The 24,212-nt window shown below is 43.4% G+C and overlaps 4 non-coding genes across 4 annotated transcripts; all 4 read left to right on the top strand.

Annotated features, from left to right (window-relative positions):
- Positions 1 to 5,592: 5,592 nt before the first annotated feature.
- On the top strand, positions 5,593 to 5,664 carry TRNAH-GUG (transfer RNA histidin (anticodon GUG)). Its single transcript has one exon. It is a non-coding gene; the product is annotated as a tRNA-His (tRNA).
- A 9,149-nt stretch (positions 5,665 to 14,813) lies between these two features.
- Positions 14,814 to 14,885, top strand: TRNAH-GUG (transfer RNA histidin (anticodon GUG)). The gene has a single exon. It is a non-coding gene; the product is annotated as a tRNA-His (tRNA).
- A 1,151-nt stretch (positions 14,886 to 16,036) lies between these two features.
- On the top strand, positions 16,037 to 16,108 carry TRNAH-GUG (transfer RNA histidin (anticodon GUG)). The gene has a single exon. It is a non-coding gene; the product is annotated as a tRNA-His (tRNA).
- A 6,106-nt stretch (positions 16,109 to 22,214) lies between these two features.
- On the top strand, positions 22,215 to 22,286 carry TRNAH-GUG (transfer RNA histidin (anticodon GUG)). Its single transcript has one exon. It is a non-coding gene; the product is annotated as a tRNA-His (tRNA).
- Positions 22,287 to 24,212: the final 1,926 nt, after the last annotated feature.

The raw sequence follows: 24,212 nt of genomic DNA, 5'->3' as shown, positions 1-24,212 counted from the left end.
TCGGTTGTTACATACGCAGTCTCGAAGAAGTCCACGCCGACCTCTTCGTCCTCCGAAACCATGCCGCCTTCGTCATCGTATCTCGCCCTTGAAAGCATGTCGGCCATGGCGTTGTCTTTCCCGGAAATGTGTCGTATTTCCGGGTCCAGGGACTTGATGTACGCTATCCATCTGAGCATTGCCAGGTCCGGCGTCGCGCATCCGGAAACCATGCCGAGAATCGGCATGCAATCCGTCTCTATGATTACCTCTGTCCCGATCAGATAGTCCTTGTCGGCCTTCACCGCCGAAACGATACCCCAGAGTTCGCGTTTAACCTGGGCGTATCCTCGCTGCCGCTCACTGAGGACCTTCGCGCCGAATCGGATCGGAGACCGATTGCCGTCCTCGTCTTCTTGGTTGACGACCCACCCGATTCCGGTCGGACTCGTGTCAACCGTTATGTACACTGGGGTGCCCTTCCTGTAGACGGCCTTTCGGAGCGCCGGTGCTGCCGAAAGAGCCTCCTTCAGCTTCCGGACCGACTCCGTGTGCTTGTCTAGCCATTCGAACCTTCGCCCTTTCTTCAATAATCCGTACAGCGGCTCCGCGACGTGCGCGTAATGCGGGATCCATATGTGGTAGAAGGCGCATGCTCCCAAGAATCTTCGTACTTCCGTGACCGAGCTGCAATCAGGCTTCATCTCGGAGATGGCTTCTACCTTTGCCGGAGACGGTTTCCGGCCATATGGTCCACATAAATGTCCGACCACCATGATTTCCGATTGTCCGAAGGCTGACTTCTCCCCCGAGAAGGTGAGCCTCGCATCCTCTAGCCTTTGCAGCACCTTCTCGCAGTCGTCGATGTGCGTCATCACGAATCGCTGGCATCCGTCCGGCCCGATCGTCTCGTCCTTCTCTTCTACCGGGCATCCCTTGATCGGGACGTCGTCTAGAAACGGCATGGTGATGTCCGAGATGCAGTCCCTCAGCACTTTGTTCATTGCATTCACCATGTGGGCCACCCGTGCTTGGTGTTGATCGGCCATTTGCCCTTCTTATAGAAGTCCATGGACATCAAATTGATCTCCGATCCGTGGTCCACCAAAGCTGTCACCGGTTCCTGGACATCGCCGATCTTCACCGGGGTTTCCGTGGTCGCTCGGGCCCAGTGCGGTCTCGAATAGTGGCTTTCCGCCCACTCGTCTCCCAGCGCCATGTCGTCTAGGTGCGTCGTCCGCACTTCCACCGGTCTTTCCGGTTCTGTCTCCATTGACAGCCTCTTCCGTTTCACCAAGTCCACGATGGAGTCGTGGAACTCCTTCTTGGCGATTCCCAGCACCTCTCGTAACGACAGCTCCACCTTGCTGTCGAGGATCCGTTCTTCCAGGACCTTTCGTAAGTCCGTGGTCCTTTCTATCTCCGTCCCTAGACGGTACCCGCCCTTCTGGGGTTTATCTTGCGTACCGGCTTCGTCCCGTCGTGGCCCGGACCGGGTCTCGTATCGTTGTGAGGGCCCGGTCGTCCCGGGTTTCCCCACCCGCTTCTCTTCTACCAGAGCCTCGTAGTTCTGGCAAGCGGCTTCCACGAAGCCCGTCTTTTCCTCGACCGGGTCGCTCCACCCGGTCATCTCCCGTACCCGTTTCTCCGCACGGTCCGATTCCTCCCTTTTAAGCCTTGCACCGACAAGGCCTTCCAGCATCGTCGGCCAGAATCCGGCTTTGCTTTCCCTTCGGGCCTCGCCGCCCCCGACTCGAATGCCGGCCGACGCCGAGTAGTGGACGGTTTCCGCGTGTCGGGCCGCCGCCACTTCCATCACCCTTTTCATGCCACCTCGCCCGTCGTTTCGGCTCAGGGCCCTTCGGGTGTCGCTGGCATGCACCCGCCCTTCCCACAGGTACACCACCCCGTTCCTCAGCGCCTCCACGAAGTCGCCGCAGTCCTTCCGAATGTGGCCGACTTCATCGCACCACATGCACCTGTTTCCTGCCGCCGGCTGTCGGTCACGAGCCGGTTCGCCACCTTCCCTTCGGGCTTGCGCGATTTGGAGGTCCTTTATCGCCCTCGTCAATTCCTCCAGCGCCGCTCCTCCGGTTGAGCCTCTGACTACGCCGGTCGAAGCCGAACCGGTTTCCAACCACTCTCGGGTCTCTTCCTTTCGCACCTGTGGCGCTGGTTCGAGCTTCCTTGCTGCGACCGAGCCCGACCCGGTTGCCCCGTTATCCGCCCATTCTCGCCATTTGTCGAAACGGCCACAGACTTTCTTGACAGCCGCCCAGTCGGTAGTGAGCCCGTCTTCGGTTTCCAGCAAGAGGCCCACTTGCTCCCGATCCCGCTCGTCGACCGACTTGACAAACAGCAAGACCCGGCTCGTGTCCAGGATGGTTCGGTCGAGCGCCGAAAGGCGCGCAAAGTTTTCCTCGAACTCCCGGAGGAGTGCCGACGCGTTTCTTCCCTTCCCCGGGGACTCCACCCATTCCATGAACCTTCGCTTCGAAAGCCGGAGCGCGTCGTCCAGCCCGTATTTCTCTAGGAGCCGGCCTTCGAGCTCCTCCCAGGTACGGCTCTCCGCCCGCACCTCGAGCACCTCCGCATGGATGCTCCGCATCGCCACTTGGGGAAATCCGGCAAGACGCCCTTTCTTCCGGAATGTCCCGCATCAGCATCTCTGCACCGTAGGACGCCAAATACTTCGTGGCATCCTTCCCATCGAACCGGCCGATCGTGCCGACGACCGCCTCAATAGCTCTGTCGAGGGCACCGGTGCCCTCGCGCGCGTTTACAATCCGTTCCACGGCCGAAGCCATGGCCTCTGCAAGATCCGACCCCCTCATCTTCTGCTCTTCTGCCGCCTCTTTCACGTCGGGTTCACCAAAGATGTCGAGATGTTTCGCAAGTGCGTGTGGAAACAAGGCGGGACCGCGGGGGTCTCGAACCAAAGAGCAAGCGAGGGAGGGGAAAGAGAGAGAACCGGCTACGCAGGACCGGGGATACACAGGGACATGGCCCTTCAGCACGGAGAACGCGAACAGACACCGACACAGACAGATGCGAATGACTAAATATGTATATTAACAAAAATGGCTAGCACGACTACAACCCTCGATGGGGCACAAGTTGGTTACAGCTGTACAGGCCGGCGAACAGATGCCGATGCCTGTTCGCTTCGACGCACAAAGGGCAGCAGGTCGGAGGTGCTGCCGGAAGCACTCGGGCTTTCCTCGAAACAGCGCGAGCCTCCCCGGAACCCTGCACAGAAAGCTATGGAGCTCAAGAAGGAAGGAAACAGAGAGAGAAGCGTCCAGAAACAGTCCGACAGCACTTCGTCCTCTCAGCGTGAGATGCCTGCAACAGCTCTTTCCTGCTTCTTATATAGGCCGACGAGCAGGCCATCCTGTCAGCTTTATTCCCTGTCCCTTTTGGACAGGGATCCGCTCCATTCTTCACGCATCCGCGTAGTTACGCCGCCGACTCGTACAGTTCGCGCGCGCGACCGAAAAGACTGTTCGCGCGGTCTTTGTCTCCGCTCGTGTTAGGGCCCGTTCCTGCCGATTGTCCTCCTAATTCGCTTCTATGTACAACTTGGAGCGTGCGCGCGTGAGGAACCGGTTCCCACGCCTCGGTGCGCCGATTCCGCTTATGGACGGTTTTCTTCACGACAACGGTCGGAGTTGTGTGCATACATTCTGCCACGATCTTCATAGTCGGAGTTGTGTGCGTAATTCGTGAGTTGTCGGCTTGTGGAAGCCGATTCACGCATCTTCTTCGGCACTCTTCTTCGTGGTGGCCGAGCTTTACGCAATATCCGCATTCGGTTGCGTTTTGATGGCTCGGGCTGGAGTGGAAGCTCCCCCTTCTTGCGAAGGTTCCTCGTTGGCCTCCGTTTTGCGGCCGAAATTGGGAGTTGTTGTTGTAGGTCAGACCTCGTCCGCCTTGTCCTTGGCCGAATCGGCCTCTCGCTCGTCCGCATCCTCTTCCTCCATTAGAGTGTGTGTAAAGCATGTGGCCTTCCGACTCATTGCTCCTTGTACACACGTGGTTTTCTTCAACCAATAACATTGATTGGAGCTCGAAGAAGGAGGGAGATTTCTCTCGTGCTAGAACGGCGGTTCGCATCGCGCCGAACCGTGGTGCGAAGCCGCCGAGGCATATTTGCACCATCTCATCATCATCTATACTTACGCTTATTGAGCCGAGCGAGTCGCAAAGCTCCTTGATCTTCAAGGTGTATGTCGTGATGGACATGTCCCTTTGTTGAATGTTGTTCAACTCTTGGCGGAGTTGAACCTTCCTCGCGGTTGTGTTGTCGGTGAAAATCTTTCGTAGATTTTCCCACGCTTCCTTCGGCGTCTTCGCTTCTCGAATGTAACCGAGCATGTGGTCGCGAACACATGTCGCCAAACAATACATCACACGGCTTGCGGCTTGCTCCCATGTCGCGTATCCGGGAGCCGCTTCGACGGGTCGGTCTTCATGCGCTCCTTTGATGTAGCTCCAATAGCCTTGTCCGACAAGGTATTGGTGCATCTTGTACTCCCAAGATGCGAAGTTGTTTCGATCCAACTTCTCGGTAGGGAGAGCGCTCCCCATTTGAGTATTCATTATGTCGATTCTTCTTCTCTCTTCGAATGCGAGCTATGTAGCGAAGCTACGATAGCTATGAGCCGGTTCTTGGTTGTCGGCGTAGAGCACAACACACGATCACGATGAGGCGAATAGGCTAGATCGAGCTACCAAATCGCTCTGATACCATGCAAAGAATCAAGAGATGGATTCTTCTGAAGCGGAAGAGATGTGAGTTGTGTGTGTGTGTAAGAGGGAGAGAGAGAGAGAGTGAAAACACAGAGAATACGCAAGGTAAAAGTATATTGACAAAGGAGAAAGACTCAACATTATACAAGGTGGGAGGGGGGTGCTTTATGTAGTCACCCTCTCTCTTCATTAACTACAAGCCTCATGGAGCATGGGGAATGTGAAAACTCATAAGTTATGTGTCATAGAATATGATTCTATGACTCATACTAAATGCTAGAATACACAGTGGTGACATAATGGTGACTCTTGACCGTTGGAGTGTCTCTTCACTCTCAAGGTGAGTTCACACACTAAACCAAGTTGAGCTTGATTCTCAACATGCCCCCTCAAGCTCAACTCGGGTCGGTTTCATACGGTAAACGATTTGGGTGCGCTCAAATTGTTCTTGGTGGTTATTTACACTTCATCCCCTCTTATGCTTAATCGTGAACCCTGTTTTCTCTTTCCTCTACCCATTGACGATCTACCATTCCGCACTCCATGTCATGACCATATGGTCAACAACCCTAATCCCTAAAACCCTAAACCCCTAAATCCTACTCTTTAATCCTTAAATCCCTAAACCCTAATTCCTAAACCCGAAACCCCTAAACCCGAAACCTCTCTCGCATCTAGGCCTCTCCCCACCGATGATCGACCATTTCGCACTCCTTGTCATGACCGTATAGTCAACACCGAATATGTTATATAGAGTATATCTATGAATTTATGCATGAAATATTGAAAGTCGGTACATAGTGGTAACAACTCCATGTTGCGGGTGTAAAGAGTTAGTTCCAATTTGGCAACACAAACTCGGTGGTTGTAGTTTAGTGGTTAGAATTCCACGTTGTGGCCGTGGAGACCTGGGCTCGAATCCCAGCAACCACACCAAAACTAAGTTTATATCAACCTATAAAGGTGCTTCGAATCCCGATGGATTTGAGATAGGAAGTTGGTTACAAATACCGAGGAGCATAACACTTTAATTTGAGCAAAGAACTACGACCAACCATCCCCAACAATGGTTCCTATCAAATGTTCGTCCCAACCAAGATTGTTTTCAATTTAAGAGCATTTTGTGGTTGTACTTTAGTGTTTAGAAGTCCACGTTATGGTCATGGAGACCTAAGCTCTACAAACAATGAGCTTGACATTATACATTGTTATCGGAGCGCCTTCATGCATATTACGTATCGTATATGTATATCGATTAGTGTTTGCAAATGCAAATAACCATAATAATTAATTTGAGCAAAAAAATCGACTTAGTGGTTAAAATTCAAGGTCGTTAGAGTCGACACTTGCGCATGAATCTTGTTCAGGACCCCGAAATTTAGTGTACATTTGGTAGGACCCCGAAATTTAGAATTTGGTACTGCATGAAGTTGGCATATAATTGGTTTTCATTTTCCACATGGCTCAATATTATCAGGAGTGCAATCTTGGCTCCTATTTTATATAGAAGTGCACATGAATTTTTCCATAGCTTTATCGAGACTTTCCTCATATGTCATATAGATTGTGTACATGAATTTATTCACGCGACATAGGAACTGTAGTTTTAGTGATTAGAATTCCATATTTATGGATGCCTTTATGGAGACTTTCCTAACATGTTATATAGAGTGTAACTATGAATTTATGCACGCAACATGGAAAGTCATATTGCGGTTCGAATTCCATATTGTGGCCGTGAGGACCTAGGCTCGAATCCCAGGAACCATACCAAAATTGATTCTATATCAACTTCTAAAGATGCTTCGAATCCTGATGGATTTGAGATAGGAAGTCCGTTGCAAATACTGAGGACAATAACAATTTAATTTGAGCAAAAACTACGACCACCCATCCCCAACAAAGGTTCCTATCAATTGTTCGTCCCGACCAAGATTGTTTTCAATTTAAGAGCATTTTGTGGTTGTACTTTAGTTGTTAGAAGTCCACGTTATGGTCATGGAGACCTAAGGTCGACCAACAATGAGCTTGACATTATACATTGTTATCGGACGGCCTTGACGCATATTACGTGTCAAATGTGTACGTCGATTAGTGTTTGCAAATGCAAATAACCATAAAAATTAATTTCAGCAAAAAAATGAACTCCGTGGTTAAAATTCCAAGTCATTGCAGTTGACATTTGTGCATGAATCCCAATTCGAGGTCATCGCAGTCGAGACTGTGCATGAATCCCATTCAGGACCCCAAAATTTAGTGTAGAGTCATGTGTGAAAACTGTTATATTTTGAATTCGGCAGGGTATGAAGCTGGCATACCATTGGTTTTCATTTTCCACATTGCACAATATTGTCACGAGTGCAATCTTGGCTCCTATTTCCTATAGAATGTGCACTTGAATTTGTCCATGGCTTTATGGAGACTTGCCTCATATGTGATATAGATTGTGTATATCAATTTATTCACGCCACATAGGAAGTCAAGTCTTAATGATTAGAGTTTCATATTTATGGATGCCTTTATGGAAACTTGCCTAATATATTATATAGAGTGTAGCTATGAATTTATGCATGCAACATGGGAATTCAGTACTTAGTGGTTACAACTCCATAGTGCGGTTGTGAAGATTTAGTTCCAATTTGGCAACACAAACTCGGTGGTTGTAGTTTAGTGGTTAGAATTCCACGTTGTGGCCGTGGAGACTTGGGCTCGAATCCTAGCAACCACACCAAAAGTGAGTCTATATCAACATGTAAAGATACTTCGAATCCCGATGGATTTGAGATAGAAAGTTGGTTGCAAAAACCGAGAAGCATAAGAATTTAATTTCAGCAAAAAACTACGACCTACCATGCCTGACAAAGGTTCCTATCAAATGTTCGTCTCAACAAAGATTGTTTTCAATTTAAGATGGATGCCTCTATGGAGACTTTCTACGGAGGCCCACGTATTGGGGATAGCATCGTCAACCATCGAGCCCACAAAACGTTACGTGGCATTGCAATGGTGTCATCGGCTTGTCTCTCTTATCCTCTCACATAACAAGCTCTCAACACCCTACCTTACCTTTTGCACATCATTATGTTGTAAGCATGGGACTATATTACGTAGTGATGCATTTTCCATTCTTATCTCTCTTTTATTGTATATGGCTGGGACTACATTCGATAACTGGCGCTTTCTTCATTTTGTATCTATAACCCTAAACTATATCCCCAATCACGGTGCTATGTTTGTCATCCGCATATGCACTCACTCTTGTTAGAATTTTCATACTTTTAGACCTACCCCTCCCATACTTTCACCTATTCTCAACCCTACGCCTACCCTATTTTCTTCTATTTTCAACCCTAACACTCCACTACTTTCCCCTACTTCTTATTTTCACTCATACCTTTCTCCCACATTTTTATTAGAGCTAACCTAAACCCTAAAACCTTAACTTTTCCTTTTAGTTGATTTTTTTCCCAACCTTGATGTCCCTTTTTTGTATGTTCTACCCTCACCCATGGTTTACCTATTTTGTTATGTAGGCTTTCACCCCATGTCTATTATCAAACATGAAAGCATTACGCATATTCCAATTGTGTTGTAGGCCCTATAACGTAAAAATTGGAACAATATCTCCATCTCATCATTGGATCCATTTTGAATTTATTGAGAAAAAACCCATTGTTGAGGTCTCAAACAACAACGGGTTAAAACTTGCCAAATGTCTCATAAGTACTTGCCAAATGTCTGATAAGTACTTCCAATACATAAACTTGTCCCTCAATTTACCACCAATCCAATCAATCAATGGAACATTTGTAACATCAATGCCCAATGGATAACCCAAATGTCGATAAATTGAACCTCGTGTAATCACTGACCCTTGCCATCCCAAACATTCCAAATCACTCTCCGTACAAGAAATAAGGCGAGACTTCCTCCAATTTATATACAACCCGGAAGCCAAAACAAATTGATCCCAAACTTGCATACTCCTTTTAAGATTTTCTTTTGAGGCTTGTAAAAAACATAAAAGAATCATCTGCCAATGCTAGGGCTTTTACCATTTGGAAGGTGTAACAATACCTTTTCCACCTCAACTACTTCAAAATCAACATCCAATTCTTGACAAATATTTGTATTCACGACACTCCCAATTACATTATAAAACTCTTTGTCGTGCTTTCAAGACATCCTCATTAATAATCAACTCTAGCCCAATCAAATTCTTAAAATGAGTAATACATAACTCAAAAACCCTGACTAGGTCTACAACAATGTCATCCCCTATCTTAATTCGTACCACATTTGGACGAGCATATGGTGGTCTTAATTCTTGAAAAAACATATGAGTTTGTGATTGATTATCTATAAATCCCTCCTTTAATTGACGTAGGCTTGCCTGTTAATAACTTTGCCAAGACAAATTCTTCACAATGTCCTGTACTTGAACTTGAACATCCAAAATCTCTTCATCATGTGGATTATTCATCAATAGTACATTGCACCGCGTAAGAATATATGAAAACTTATCAATCAATTTCTTATGTCTTTTAGCATTAGTCATACCATACATATGATGTATTGATGTTCTGTAGTGTTGTATCCCATGCATGCCATCCTTTTGAAATAACTTGTTCTGAAAACATGCCAAAAATTTGTTGCATATAGGCATCAAATAAAGAATGTAATAATAAAGAAGAATTGAACCTCAAAGGGACTCGTTGAAGCAATGTTTTGTACATATCTACCCCATGTTTATTAAACTCAAAACATATGGGAAAATGATCTGATGTCACAACCTCTTGCATAATTGACATATTAAGCATCTTTGGCAAAAAGGACTCATCATGCACAACATACATTCTATATAACCTACTCCATGTTTCCTTGTATTGCATAGACTGAAATGTAAACCCAACCTCATCTTGATGCAACCATTTCCATACATCCAACTTCAAAACCTTTGATGCCAGTTTGTCCCAAACTTCTTGCTCAGGAGAATCCATCAATGAGAATCGTGAAGTAGATTGTGAAGCATCAACACACATTAAAATCACCCATTAACAAACCAACACGTCCCACTGATAACCGTGGATACATTGAAGACCATAACTCAATGCGTTGATTAGCATTATTGGGTGCATAGATTTCTACCAACCATATCAAATCCTCAAAATACTTGACTTCCATCACCAAAAAACGTCCATATGGATCATTATAGACTATATGTGCACAAAACGAATCACCAATGATTATGACAAACCCTGAGTAATGATGTGATAACTGTCCTTCATAATATGCGGAATATCCACGCAAATGTAAAACAGATCCTGCTAAATCATGACACTTATGTTGAACTGCACATAAAACATCCCAATCTTTATCAAATAAAGTTTTCCATAATATATATTTCTTATGAGGAGAAGATGCCCCTCTCACATTCCATGATACCACTTTCATTTAATACCTTTGGTAAGAATTTCCTCTTTTTGAGCAAGTGTATTCATGAATGTACTAACTAGTTGTTCAAGAGTTGCATAAGGATTTGTGTGTACTACATGCCCTCCACCAATATTAGGGTTTTGTTGTCTAGCTCCACGAGAACGAAGTCCTTGATTTAATTGAGGTCGTACCACCCTTCCTGAAGAATCAAATTATAATTGGTTGGACAATCTCTAATTTCACACTTGTTTCTACCAAGGATTTTTCTTAAACCCCTCCTTCAACCTCAAATTATCTTTTGGTATTGGCGTACCATAAGTTTTTTTTATTCCCTTTGTATGGCAACACCCTTCCCTTTTATCTTATGCTTCACTTGATGCCACTCTCCATCTTCAACATTTGGGCCATCATTATTACATACTCCATTCTCCTTCCCAACACCTCTAACATGACCATGAACTTTAGGATCTCACTCTAACCCATGAGATGTTCCCTCATCCATGACCATATCAACCATTGAGACAATATCGTTCTCAACATCTTCTTTATTTTTCCCTTTGACATTATTTTCTAGGCATAGTTCACCATGATATTGGCATTCAGCCATAAAATGCCCCAATTTACCACATTTAAAACAGTGTCCTTCAAAATTTTCCCATTGAAGCTTAAAACGAAATCGACCAAATCGAGATGTATCGACACTCAACCATCCTGGAAGTTTACAACTTGTATCCCATAACATGCAAAATCTACATTTGTTCAACGAATTAACATGAGGAGAAACCAAAACTTTACCAATTTGGGACATCAATCCTAGTAGTAAATCCCAAAAGAATGAGTTACCACAATCAACAGTCACCCAAATTGGACATTGTTGCTTTAATAAATCTTTATAATCCACCACTAGAACCCATTCCATCACATGCACTAATATTCTATAAAAGAAGATTGGTATCTTTGTCATCAAAGTTGTACGGTGTTCTGACGATTGAAAAACTACATCATAGAAACCTCTTGGAGCCACATACACATCCTCAACACAATTAGGCATTATGAATGAATTCAACCACTGCTTAATCCATGATACCAAAGGAAGTTTGCTAGTGAAATACAAAATAACACCACGATCATAGAACTTGTCAAAAGTTCCTAACATAGAGTTGGTCTCCATCACCACCTCGACAACATCCTCCTCCACACAATCTTTAGCATCTTTCTTATTTTTTTCCATAAAATCAAAAAGCAAAGCCTTAACAAAATCACAACGACTATCCATATCATAATCATCTCCAATAACATCTTTCCCACCAAGAATAACAGCATATGATGTTTTCTCATGTTTTGTAGCATCAATAAACTTTTGCCTCTTGTAATTTTCATAACCATCATCACTACCACATCCATCAACAATTATCAACTCACTTCCTGTTGTTGTGTCAGCCATCCTAATAGAGATTGAGAGAACTAATTTGAGACGATGACACTTTTTTTGTAGGTTCTTGTAATGAAAGCCAAACGTAACAACTTAATAGTCATTCGAAAGACCTCTGAATCAGCTTCAAAACAAGCCAAAAATCATAAAAAACGGAGTTTTGAGGACAAAGTTAAATCAGAAACATGATTCAACACTATTCTTGAAACGTCATCGCGTTTTTCGTTTCCCTCTCTCTCTCTCTCTCCTTCCCTTCTCATCATCTCACATAATCCTTGTTTCCCCCTCTTTCTTAATGCGCCTTATATTTCCTCTCTTTTTACATTTTATATCCTAAACTCTCCCTTTTCTTCTTATCCCTCCTTTTACAATATAACCTCATTTTCCTAATACCAAAACCTTCCCCTTATCACATCAAAGCCCATAAAATCCTTTTCCTTCTTCTCCAAATCTTCCCCCTTTCAATCACATCCATAAGCACACCCCCACTCCCCATTGCCATTTCTCTAAAGCCTTTCCGAAAACTCCTTATGTAAACCTATCCACCCCGAATGGTCATTTTAGCACTGATGAGGCCCGTAGGGGGCGAAACTAGTTTGCTCATGACCATTACCCATGGTATTGTAACTTTTCCTTTTTCTTAATAAAAATTAGTCTCCTTCTTAATCTCTCCCTCTCTCTCATCTAGACTATTTAGCTTAATAATGGTTATGTTTTAACTTATTTCTAGTTTTAATGTTAGTGATTAATCCCTCGTCTCTCTCCCCTTCCTCTATCTCTCATTATGCTTCACTTACACCAAGTGTGTTAAACGATTTGGGTGCGCTCAAATTGTTCTTGGTGGTTATTTACACTTCATCTCCTCTTATGCTTAATCGTGAACCCTGTTTTCTCTTTCCTCTACCCATTGACGATCTACCATTCCGCACTCATTGTGACGACCATATGGTCTACAACCCTAATCCCTAAAACCCTAAACACCTAAATCCTACTCTTTAATCCTTAAATCCCTAAACCCTAATTCCTAAACCCGAAACCCCGAAACCCGAAACCTCTCTCGCATCTAGGCCTCTCCCCACCGATGATCAACCATTTCGCACTCCTTGTCATGACCGTATAGTCAACACCGAATATGTTATATAGAGTATATCTATGAATTTATGCATGAAATATGGAAAGTCTGTACATAGTGGTAACAACTCCATGTTGCGGGTGTGACGAGTTAGTTCCAATTTGGCAACACAAACTCGGTGGTTGTAGTTTAGTGGTTAGAATTCCACGTTGTGGCCGTGGAGACCTGGGCTCGAATCCCCAACAAAGGTTTTTGTCAAATGTTCTTCCCAACCAAGATTGTTTTCAATTTAAGAGAATTTTGTGGTTGTACTTTAGTGGTTAGAAGTCCACGTTCTGGTCATGTAGACCTAAGCTTGAATAACAATAAGCTTGACATTATACATTCTTATCGGAGGGCGTTGACATATATTACGTATCGAATGTGTACATTGATTTATGTTTGCAAATAAAAACCATAATAATTCATTTGAGCAAAAAATTTGACTTAGTGGTTAAAATTAGAGATTGGTTTTCATTTTCCACATTGCACAATATTGTCAAGAGTGCAATCTTGGCTCCTATTTCATATAGAATGTGCACATGAATTTGTCCATGGCTTTATCAAAACTTGCCTCATATGTCATATAGATTCTTCACATTAATTTATTCACGCCACATAGGAAGTGAACTCTTAGTGATTAGAACTCCATATTTCTGGATGCCTTTAGGAGACTTGCCTAATATGTTATATAGAGCTTAGCTATGAATTTATGCATGCAACATGGAAAGTCAGTACTTAGTGGTTACAGCTCCATGGCTTTATCAAAACTTGCCTCATATGTCATATAGATTCTTCACATTAATTTATTCACGCCACATAGGAAGTGAACTCGTAGTCATTAGAACTCCATATTTCTGGATGCCTTTAGGAGACTTGCCTAATATGTTATATAGAGCTTAGCTATGAATTTATGCATGCAACATGGAAAGTCAGTACTTAGTGGTTACAGCTCCATGTTGCGGTTTTGAAGAGTTAGTTCCAGTTTAGCAACACAAACTGTGTGGTTGTAGTTTAATGGTTAAAATTCCACGTTGTGGCCGTGGAGACCTGGGCTCGAATCCCAACAACCACACCAAAACTAAGTTTATATCAACCTGTAAAGGTGCTTCGAATCCAGATGGATTTGAGATAGGAAGTTGGTTGCAAATACCGAGGAGCATAACACTTTAATTTGAGCAAAGAACTACGACCAACCATCCCCAACAAAGGTTCCTATCAAATGTTCGTCCCAACCAAGATTGTTTTCAATTTAAGACCATTTTGTGGTTGTACTTTAGTGGTTAGAAGTCCACGTTATGGTGATGGAAACGTAAGCTCGAGAAACAATGACCTTGACATTATACAATGTTAGTGGAGTGCCTTGACGCCTATTACGTATCGAATGTGTACATGAATTATTCAGAGGGCCTTGATGCATATTACGTATTGAATGTGTAGATTGATGTTGGGAAATCGGTCACTCCGGATGGGATCCGGTGATGAATAAAGAGTACCCAGTGAGAACTAGAAGTGATCCGAAAACCAAAGGAAACTCGGTGAGAACCGGAATTGATCTGGAAACCGGATCGGTGGACCCGGTGAGAACCGGAAGAGAAGACAGATTTGTAAATATGTCTTGAGTAAGCCCATTAATGCTATAGTTGTAAATAGCCCTAAGTTCATATTACTATAAATATGACATAGGGCAATCACTTTAAGTTTTAGAATTTTGGTCCCTCCGAATGGGATATGAGTACCCAGCAATGGAAGACCCTCTGAGAACCGAATGATGAGTACATGGCAAGGAAGACCCGGTGAGAACCGGATGAGGAGTACCCCACAAAGAAGACTCGGTGAGAACTGGAAGACGCAGGCCCGGCGAAAACCTCTCACCGAATGAAGGGACATATATGTAGATATGTCTATGTTAGCCCATTGTGGCTACATTTGTAAATATCCCGAAAGTTATATTAGTATATTTATGGATGCCTTTATGGAAACTGGCCTAATATATTATATAGAGTGTAGCTATGAATTTATGCATAGGAATTCAGTACTTAGTGGTTACAACTCCCTAGTGCGGTTGTGAAGACTTATTTCCAATTTGGCAACACAAACTCGGTGGTTGTAGTTTAGTGGTTAGAATTCCACGTTGTGGCCGTGGAGACTTGGGCTCGAATCCCAGCAACCACACAAAAAGTGAGTCTATATCAACATGTAAAGATACTTCGAATCCCGATGGATTTGAGATAGAAAGTTGGTAGCAAATATCGAGAAGCATAAGAATTTAATTTCAGCAAAAAGCGTTTTTCCTTTCTATCTCTCTCTCTCTCTCTCTCTCCTTCCCTTCTCATCATCTCACATAATCCTTGTTTCCCCCTCTTTCTTAATGCGCCTTATATTTCCTCTCTTTTTACATTTTATATCCTAAACTCTCCCTTTTCTTCTTATCCCTCCTTTAACAATATAACCTCATTTTCCTAATACCAAAACCTTCCCCTTATCACATCGAAGCCCATAAAATCCTTTTCCTTCTTCTCCAAATCTTCCCCCTTTCAATCACATCCATAAGCACACCCCCACTCCCCATTGCCATTTCTCTAAAGCATTTCCGAAAACTCCTTATGTAAACCTATCCACCCCGAATGGTCATTTTAGCACTGATGAGGCCCGTAGGGGGCGAAACTAGTTTGCTCATGACCATTACCCATGGTATTGTAATTTTTCCTTTTTCTTAATAAAAATTAGTCTCCTTCTTAATCTCTCCCTCTCTCTCATCTAGACTATTTAGCTTAATAATGGTTATGTTTTAACTTATTTCTAGTTTTAATGTTAGTGATTAATCCCTCATCTCTCTCCCCTTCCTCTATCTCTCATTATGCTTCACTTACACCAAGAGTGTTAAACGATTTGGGTGCGCTCAAATTGTTCTTGGTGGTTATTTACACTTCATCCCCTCTTATGCTTAATCGTGAACCCTGTTTTCTCTTTCCTCTACCCATTGACGATCTACCATTCCGCACTCCATGTCATGACCATATGGTCAACAGCCCTAATCCCTAAAACCCTAAACCCCTAAAACCTACTCTTTAATCCTTAAATCCCTAAACCCTAATTCCTAAACCCGAAACCCCGAAACCCGAAACCTCTCTCACATCTAGGCCTCTCCCCACCGATGATCGACCATTTCGCACTCCTTGTCATGACCGTATAGTCAACACCGAATATGTTATATAGAGTATATCTATGAATTTATGCATGAAATATTGAAAGTCGGTACATAGTGGTAACAACTCCATGTTGCGGGTGTAAAGAGTTAGTTCCAATTTGGCAACACAAACTCGGTGGTTGTAGTTTAGTGGTTAGAATTCCACGTTGTGTCCGTGGAGACCTGGGCTCGAATCCCAGCAACCACACCAAAACTAAGTTTATATCAACCTATAAAGGTGCTTCGAATCCCGATGGTTTTGAGATAGGAAGTTGGTTACAAATACCGAGGAGCATAACACTTTAATTTGAGCAAAGAACTACGACCAACCATCCACAACAATGGTTCCTATCAAATGTTCGTCCCAACCAAGATTGTTTTCAATTTAAGACCATTTTTTGGTTGTACTTTAGTGGTTAGAAGTCCACTTTCTGGTCATGTAGACCTAAGCTTGAAAAACAATGAGCTTGACATTAGACATTGTTATCGGAGGGCCTTGACGCATTGATTTATGTTTGCAAATAAAAACCATAATAATTCATTTGAGCAAAAAATTTGACTTCGTGGTTAAAATTCGAGATTGGTTTTCATTTTCCACATTGCACAATATTGTCAATAGTGCAATCTTGGCTCCTATTTCATATAGAATGTGCACATGAATTTGTCCATGGCTTTATCAAAACTTGCCTCATATGTCATATAGATTCTACACATTAATTTATTCTTGCCACATAGGAAGTGAACTCTTAGTGATTAGAACTCCATATTTCTGGATGCCTTTAAGAGACTTGCCTAATATGTTATATAGAGTGTAGCTATGAATTTATGCATGCAACATGGAAAGTCAGTACTTAGTGGTTACAGCTCCATGTTGCGGTTGTGAATAGATAGTTCCAATTTAGCAACACAAACTCGGTGGTTGTAGTTTAGTGGTTAGAATTCCACGTTGTGGCCGTGGAGACCTGGGCTCAAATCCCAACAACCACACCAAAACTAAGTTTATATCAACCTGTAAAGGTGCTTCGAATCCCGATGGATTTGAGATAGGAAGGTGGTTGCAAATACCGAGGAGCATGACAGTTTAATTTATGCAAAGAACTATGACCAACCATCCCCAACAAAGGTTCCTATCAAATGTTCGTCGCAACCAAGATTGTTTTCAATTTAAGACCATTTTGTGGTTGTACTTTAGTGGTTAGAAGTCCACGTTCTGGTTATGTAGACCTATGCTTGAGAAACAATGAACTTGACATTATACATTCTAATCAAAGGGCCTTGACGCATATTACGTATCGAATGTGTACATTGATGTTGGGAAATCGGTCTCTCCGGATGGGATCCAGTAATGAATAAAGAGTACCCGATGAGAACTGGAAGAGATTTGGAAATCAGAGGAGACCCGGTGAGAACCGGAAGAGAAGACAGATTTGTAAATATGTCTGGAGTAAGCCCATTGTCGCTATAGTTGTAAATAGCCCTAAGTTCATATTACTATAAATATGACTTAGGGCAATCACTTTAAGTTTTAGGATTTTGGTCCCTCCGGATGGGATATGAGTACCCGGCAATGGAAGACCCTGTGAGAACCGGATGATGAGTACCCGGTAAGGAATACCCGGTGAGAACCAGATGAGGAGTACCCGACAATGAAGACCCGGTGAAAACCGGATGACGTGGGCCTGGTGAGAACCTCTCACCGGATGAAGGGACATATATGTAAATATGTCTATGTTAGCCCATTGTGGCTACATTTGTAAATAGCCCAAAAGTCATATTAGTATAAGTATGACCTAGGGCAAACAGGGTATGATGATGTTTTTTAGAATTATTGGTGTAACTACTGTACAGAGCGTAACAGAGAGAGAGAGAGAGAGAGCACGATACATAGTGTGTCTCTGGTGTAACTGCCGTCAGGCAAAGATTGAGAGCAAGAGGTTGTTGCCTCTGTGTTCCTCTATTGTATTCTCCTTGCATAGTGATAGTTGGACTTTGTGAACTCACCTGGTTTTTCCCATTTAGGGTTTTCCACGTAAACATATTGTGTACCCTCTCTCATATTATTTGTGTATACGTGTATCTATATCTACATTCCCATTTTTGTGATTGTAATTCTCAACGAAATTGTAGTTGAAGACTCGGTTATGGCCGAGCATTATTCCGCATATTCTCTACAATCTGGTATCAGAGCAAAACGACATAGAAAATGGAAGATTCATTTGGCGGCATGTTCAAGCTCACCGGCTCCAACTACTCAATGTGGAAGTCGAAGATGAGGGACATGCTCGTGGTTAAAGATCTTTGGTTGCCAGTTCAGTTTGGGGACAAGAGACCGGACAACATCGATGCCATGATATGGGAGGTGATGCACATGAAGACAACGACGTACAGACGGTGGTTCATCGACATGAGCCTGTACAACAACTTCAATGAAGAGAGCAAGGTTCATGAGCTCTGAGGGAAGATCGGCATTTAACGTTTCAGAACAAAAATGTTGTTAATCGGGTTTCGGTATTCCGGAAGCTAGTAAGACTCTGATACCAAGATGGCTCCAATATGGCGGACCACATGAATGCCTTCTAGGGGCTGATACACTAGGCAACATCGTTGGAAGTACCTCTCGCCGATGAGGTACTAGCATTACTCCTGCTTGGTTCCCTCCCGAATAGCTAGGAGATGTTAGTTGTCACTTTGGGCAACGCCGGGCCGGAAGGAAAACAACTATCCCTAGAAAGAGTCAAGTCGAGGGGGAGGCCCACTTGCTTCTATTGCGGCAAGCCGGGGCATTTCCAAAAGAACTGTCGGCATTTCCAGAAAGACAAGGAAATCGACAATACCGATTCGAAGCGGTCACCGAAACGGAACGGTAAAGACCGGAAGGGAACGACGTCATTCGCAACAAGTGAAGAAGAGTTGATGCTCATCACTGAAGATAGTGAGTTGTACCTTGTCGGCGACAAGACAACGTGGGTTGTCGATTCCGGAGTGTCGTTCCACTTGAGCCGGGACCGGAAATGCTTCTCATCCTACACAGTCGGTGAGCGCAGTTGTGTCCGGATGGAGAATGAAGGTACATGCCGAATTGTCGGCATAGGAGACATGTGGTTGACAACACCAACTGGATGCAAGCTACTGCTGAAGGATGTCCGACACGTTCCAGAGGTTCGACTGAACCTAATATCAGCCGGTCAGCTAGACAATGAAGGCTACACGAGTAGCATCTGGAACGGAGTCATGAAGTTTAGCAAAGGGAACCTAATAGTCGCTCGAGCCCAAAAAGTGAACGCTATGTACCTAATGAATGCCCGGTTATGCCGGGAAGAAGTGAACATCGCATGTGACACTACCGGTGAGGTGTGGCACAAGAGACTGTGTCACATGAGCGAGAAGGGGATGAAGAGGCTGGCCGATGACAACCTCATTCTGGTGAAAGACGTGCATCTTGAGAAGTGCACAGACTGCCTAGCTGGTAAGCAAAATCGGACCTCCCTTCGCTCAAGGCTACCGATGAGACAAAATGCACCACTAGAGCTGGTGCATATCGATGTGTGTCAAGTGGACACGAAGTCACATGCTGGATCGCAATACTTCGTGATGTTCATAGACGACCATAGCCGGAAGTTGTGGGCCACACCGTTGCAGACGAAGGATCAGGTGTTATCCGTCTTCAAGGAGCTCCACGCAAGAGTGGAAAGAGAAATAGGCCGGAAGCTGAAGGCGGTTCGAGCAAATAACAGAGGACAATATCGGGGGCAGTTCGAGGAGTACTGCCGCTCAAAGGGAATCCAGCTCGAATGTACCGTGTCGAAGACGTTGTCGTAGTGTAATTCGCACACTACGTGAAAAATTACATTTTGGTCTCTCCGGATAGGACATGGAGTACCCGTTGAGAACCGGTAAGGACCAAAACCGGTAAGGAGACCCAGCAAGAGCCGGATGAAGAAGGCCGGTGAGAGTCGGTGAGAAACGGATGAAGAGATCGGTAAAGAGGTAACGGTAAGAACCGGACAAAGAAAACTAGCAAGCACCGAATGAAGCAGAACCAGAAAGAGCCGGATGAAGAAGGCCGGTGAAGGTTTCTCACCGGATGAAGAGACATATTTGTAAATAGAAGAAAGTATAAAAATATATATATTACATGCATAGGGCAAGATTTGAACCTTGTACCTCCATGTTAATAATGTTAAGCCTTATCATTATACTAGCGTATTATAAATTTTAAAGTTATACTAAACTTTATCCCATGTAAAATTTCTAGACATGCATAGTACAAAAAGTTATTCATGCATAGACACTAGAGTTAAAAGAAAAGATGAGATAGAAAGCTAATCATGCACATGCAGTGTGCATGAAAACTAAAGATAGGAAAAGCATGATGCTTGCATGTGATAAACTTAGACTCTTCCAACACTATATAAGGAAGAGAGAAAGATGTATAGAGGTTGTTGATTATTTTACAAGGGTTGATTAATATAATATAATCGTGGGATTCACGAATTTGCTAACTATTTTCTCTCTTAATTTGATTACTCACTAATACACTATACTCGTGGGATTCACGAGTTTTTCATATCTTTCTTTCTGACAATATATTTCATACTCTTAATTTCCTTAGAATTTTCTTTCCTCCTAGTCCATAACCCCAGCGGTTCCCACCCGACTCACGCAACGATCCGGAGCCGTAAGGCACGACAACGTCGGAACTAAACCGGTTGGCCGAGAGGATGAACCAGACCATAATGGAGATGGTCCGGAGTATGCTAGCACATGCCAAGTTACCCAAGATGTTTTGGGTTGATGCGCTTACGAAAACAACGTACGTGATAAAAAGATCACCCTCAGTACCCTTGGACGGAGACACGCCACAGAGACTATTGACTGGTAAGGAAGTGTCTTACCGGCATCTAAAGGTGTTCGAGTGTCTCACTAACGTGCATGTGGCAAAGGACCAGAGAGAAATTTTGGATCCAAAGTCTGGGCCTTGCATACTCCTCGAATACGGCGATGATGAGTTCGGTTACCGAGTGTGGGACCCCGTCGACAAGAAGGTGTTCCGGAGTTGAAATATTATCTTCATGGAGAACAAGACCCTTCCCGACTAGGTGTCGGAGAAGAAGATAATGAACTCCGAGTTGACCGGTAACGATCGGTTCGATGAGATGCAAACCCAACCGACAAAGAGCCGGTTAACACTCGAAGAACCGGCCGTTTACGGAGAGGACACCGAACCGGCAGGAGAAGGAGAGGAAGTAGGAACCAGAACTAGCCAAGAACCTGAATCAGATTCGGATGAAGAACAAACAGAGGAGCCAGTTGCCGAAAACCAAAGACGCAGATATCCTCTCAGAGAGACAATGGTTTCTGGATCCAGAGGATGTACTGCTAACCGATCAGGGGGAGCCGGAAAGGTTCGAAGAAACTAAGAGAGACACCCACAACCGCAAGTGGTCGAGTGTCAAGCAGGACGAGATGGATTCCATGCATTAGAACCACACGTATGAATTGGTGGAGTTCCCAAAAGGAAAGAGGACACTCCGAAACAAGTGGGTGTACAAGCTAAAATCGAGAGATGTTGGGAACCCCCCAAGATACAAAGCCACGATCGTGGTGAAAAGGTTCCAGTAGAAGAAGGGCGTAGACTTCGACAAGATATTTGCCCCGGTAGTAAAGATGACTTCCATCCGGACGGTATTGAGCATAACGGCAAGCATAGACCTCGAGGCAGAGTAGTTAGACGTGAAGATGTGAAGATGTTCTATAGAGTGTAGCTATGCATTTCTGCATGCAACATGGAAAGTCAATACTTCGTGGTTACAACTCCATGATGCGGTTGTGAAGAGTTAGTTCCAATTTGGCAACACAAACTCGGTAGTTGTAGTTTAGTGGCTAGAATTCCACGTTGTGGCCGTGGAGACCTGGGCTCGAATCCAAGCAACCACACCAAAACTGAGTCTATATCAACTTGTAAAGATGCTTCGAATCCCAATGGATTTGAGATAGGAAGTTGGTTGCAAATATTGAGAAGCATAATAATTTAATTTCAGCAAAAAACTACAACCACCCGTCCCCAACAAAAGTTTCTATCAAATGTTCATGGCTTTATCGAGACTTGCGTCATATGTCATATAGATTGTGTACATCAATATATTCACGCCACATAGGAAGGCAAGTCTTAGTGATTAGAATTCCACAGTTATGGACACCTTTATGTAAACTTGCCTAATATGTTATATAGAATGTAGCCATGAATTTATGCATGCAACATGGGAAGTCATTACTTAATGGTGAGTTAGTTCCAATTTGGTAACACAAACTCGGTGGTTGTAGTTTAGTGGTTAGAATTCCACGTTGTGGCCGTGGAGACCTGGGCTCGAATCCCAGCAACCACACCAAAACTGAGTCTATATCAACTTGTAAATATGCTTTGAATCCCAATGGATTTGAGATATGAAGTTGGTTGGAAATACCGAGTGTAACAATTTAATTTGAGCAAAAAGATACGACCAATCATCCCCAACAAAGGTTCTTACCAAATGTTCACCCCAACCAACATTGTTTAGGGTTTAAAAGCATTTTGTGGTTGTAGATTAGTGGTTAGAAGTCCACGTTATGGTGATGGAGACCTAAGCTCGACAAACAATGAGCTTGACATTATAGAATGCTAGTGGAGGGCCTTAACGCATATTACGTATCAAATGTGTTCATGGATTATTGTTTCCAAATGTAAATAACAAGAATAATTAATTTGAGCAAAAAAATCGACACCGTGGTTAAATTTCGAGGTCGTTGTTGTCCAAACTTCCGCGTACATCCCATTAACGACCCCAAAATTCAGTGTACATTCACGTAAGAAAGCTGTTAGATTTTAAATTCAGCAGTCGTATGAAATTGGCATATCATTAGTTTTCATTTTCCACATTGCAGAATATTGTCATCAGTCCAATGTTGGCTCCTATTTCATATAGAATGTGCACATGAATTTGTCCCTGGCTTTATGCAAAGTTGCCTCATATGTCATATAGATTGTGTACATGAATTTGTTCATGCCGTATAGGAAATCAAGTCTTACTTATTAGAGTTCCAGACTTATGATGCCTTTATGGAAACTTGCCTAATATGTTATATAGCGTAGCTATGAATTTATGCATGCAACATGGAAACTCGGTCGTTGTAATTTAGTAGTTAGAATTCCACGTTGCGACCGTTGAGACTTGGGCTCGAATACCAGCAACCACACCAAAATTGAGTCTATATCAAGTTATAAAGATGCTTGCAATCCCAATAGATTTGAGATAGGCAGTTGGTTGGAAATACCGAGGAGCGTAACAATTTAATTTGAGCAAAAAACTACAACCACTTGTCCCCAATAAAAGTTCCTATCAAATGTTCATCCCAGCCACGATTTTTTTCAATTTAAGACTAGTGTCTGGTTGTATTTTAGTGCTTAGAAGTCCACGTTATGGTCATGGAAACCTAAGCTTGACAAACAATGAGCTTGACATTATATAATGGTAGCGGAGGGCCTTGACACATATTACGTATCGAATTTGTACATGGATTATTTTTTGCAAAAGCAAATAACCATAATAGTTAATTTCAGCAAAAAAATCGACTCAATGGTTAAATTTCGAGATCATCCCAGTCGAGACTTGTGCGTACATCCATTTAGCGACCCCGAAATTCAGTGCACATTCACGTGTGAAAACTGTTAGATTTTGAATTCGGTAGGGTATGAAGTTGGCATATCATTGGTTTTCATTTTTCTCATTACACAATATAGAATGTGAACATGAATTTATCCATGGCTTTAGTGAGACTTGCCTCAACTATCATATAGATTGTGTACATATATTTATTCACGCCACAATGTAAATAACCATAATAATTAATTTCGAGGTCGTCGCAGTCGAGACTTCCGTGTTCATCCCATTAATAACTCCGAAATTTAGTGTACATTTACGTGTGAAAACTGTTACATTTTGAATTTGGTAGGGTATGAAGTTGGCATGCCATTGGTTTTCATTTTCCACATTCCACAATATTGAAACAAATGGAATCTTGGCTCCTATTTCATGAAGAATGTGCACATGAATTTGTCCATGGCTTTATGTAGTGTGACCTCATATGTCATATAGATTGTGGACATGAATTTATTCATGCCACATAGGAAGTCAAGTCTTAGTGGTTAGAAATCCATGTTACTCCTAAGCGTCGGACAATAGCCTAACACAGCGTGTCTACAGAAGACACTTCACCAAAGGGTGCTACGGTGAGATAGAGTTAGACCGATGATTAATCAGACCTTTATCGAAGAC

Source organism: Azolla caroliniana, unplaced genomic scaffold, assembly GCF_043228905.1.
Source record: "Azolla caroliniana isolate FFs.n. ecotype wild unplaced genomic scaffold, voAzoCaro1.0.p SCAF_4, whole genome shotgun sequence".
NCBI lineage: Eukaryota > Viridiplantae > Streptophyta > Polypodiopsida > Salviniales > Salviniaceae > Azolla > Azolla caroliniana.
The sequence above is the reverse complement of the archived record's forward strand: the minus strand, read 5'-3'. Positions and strand labels throughout refer to the sequence as shown.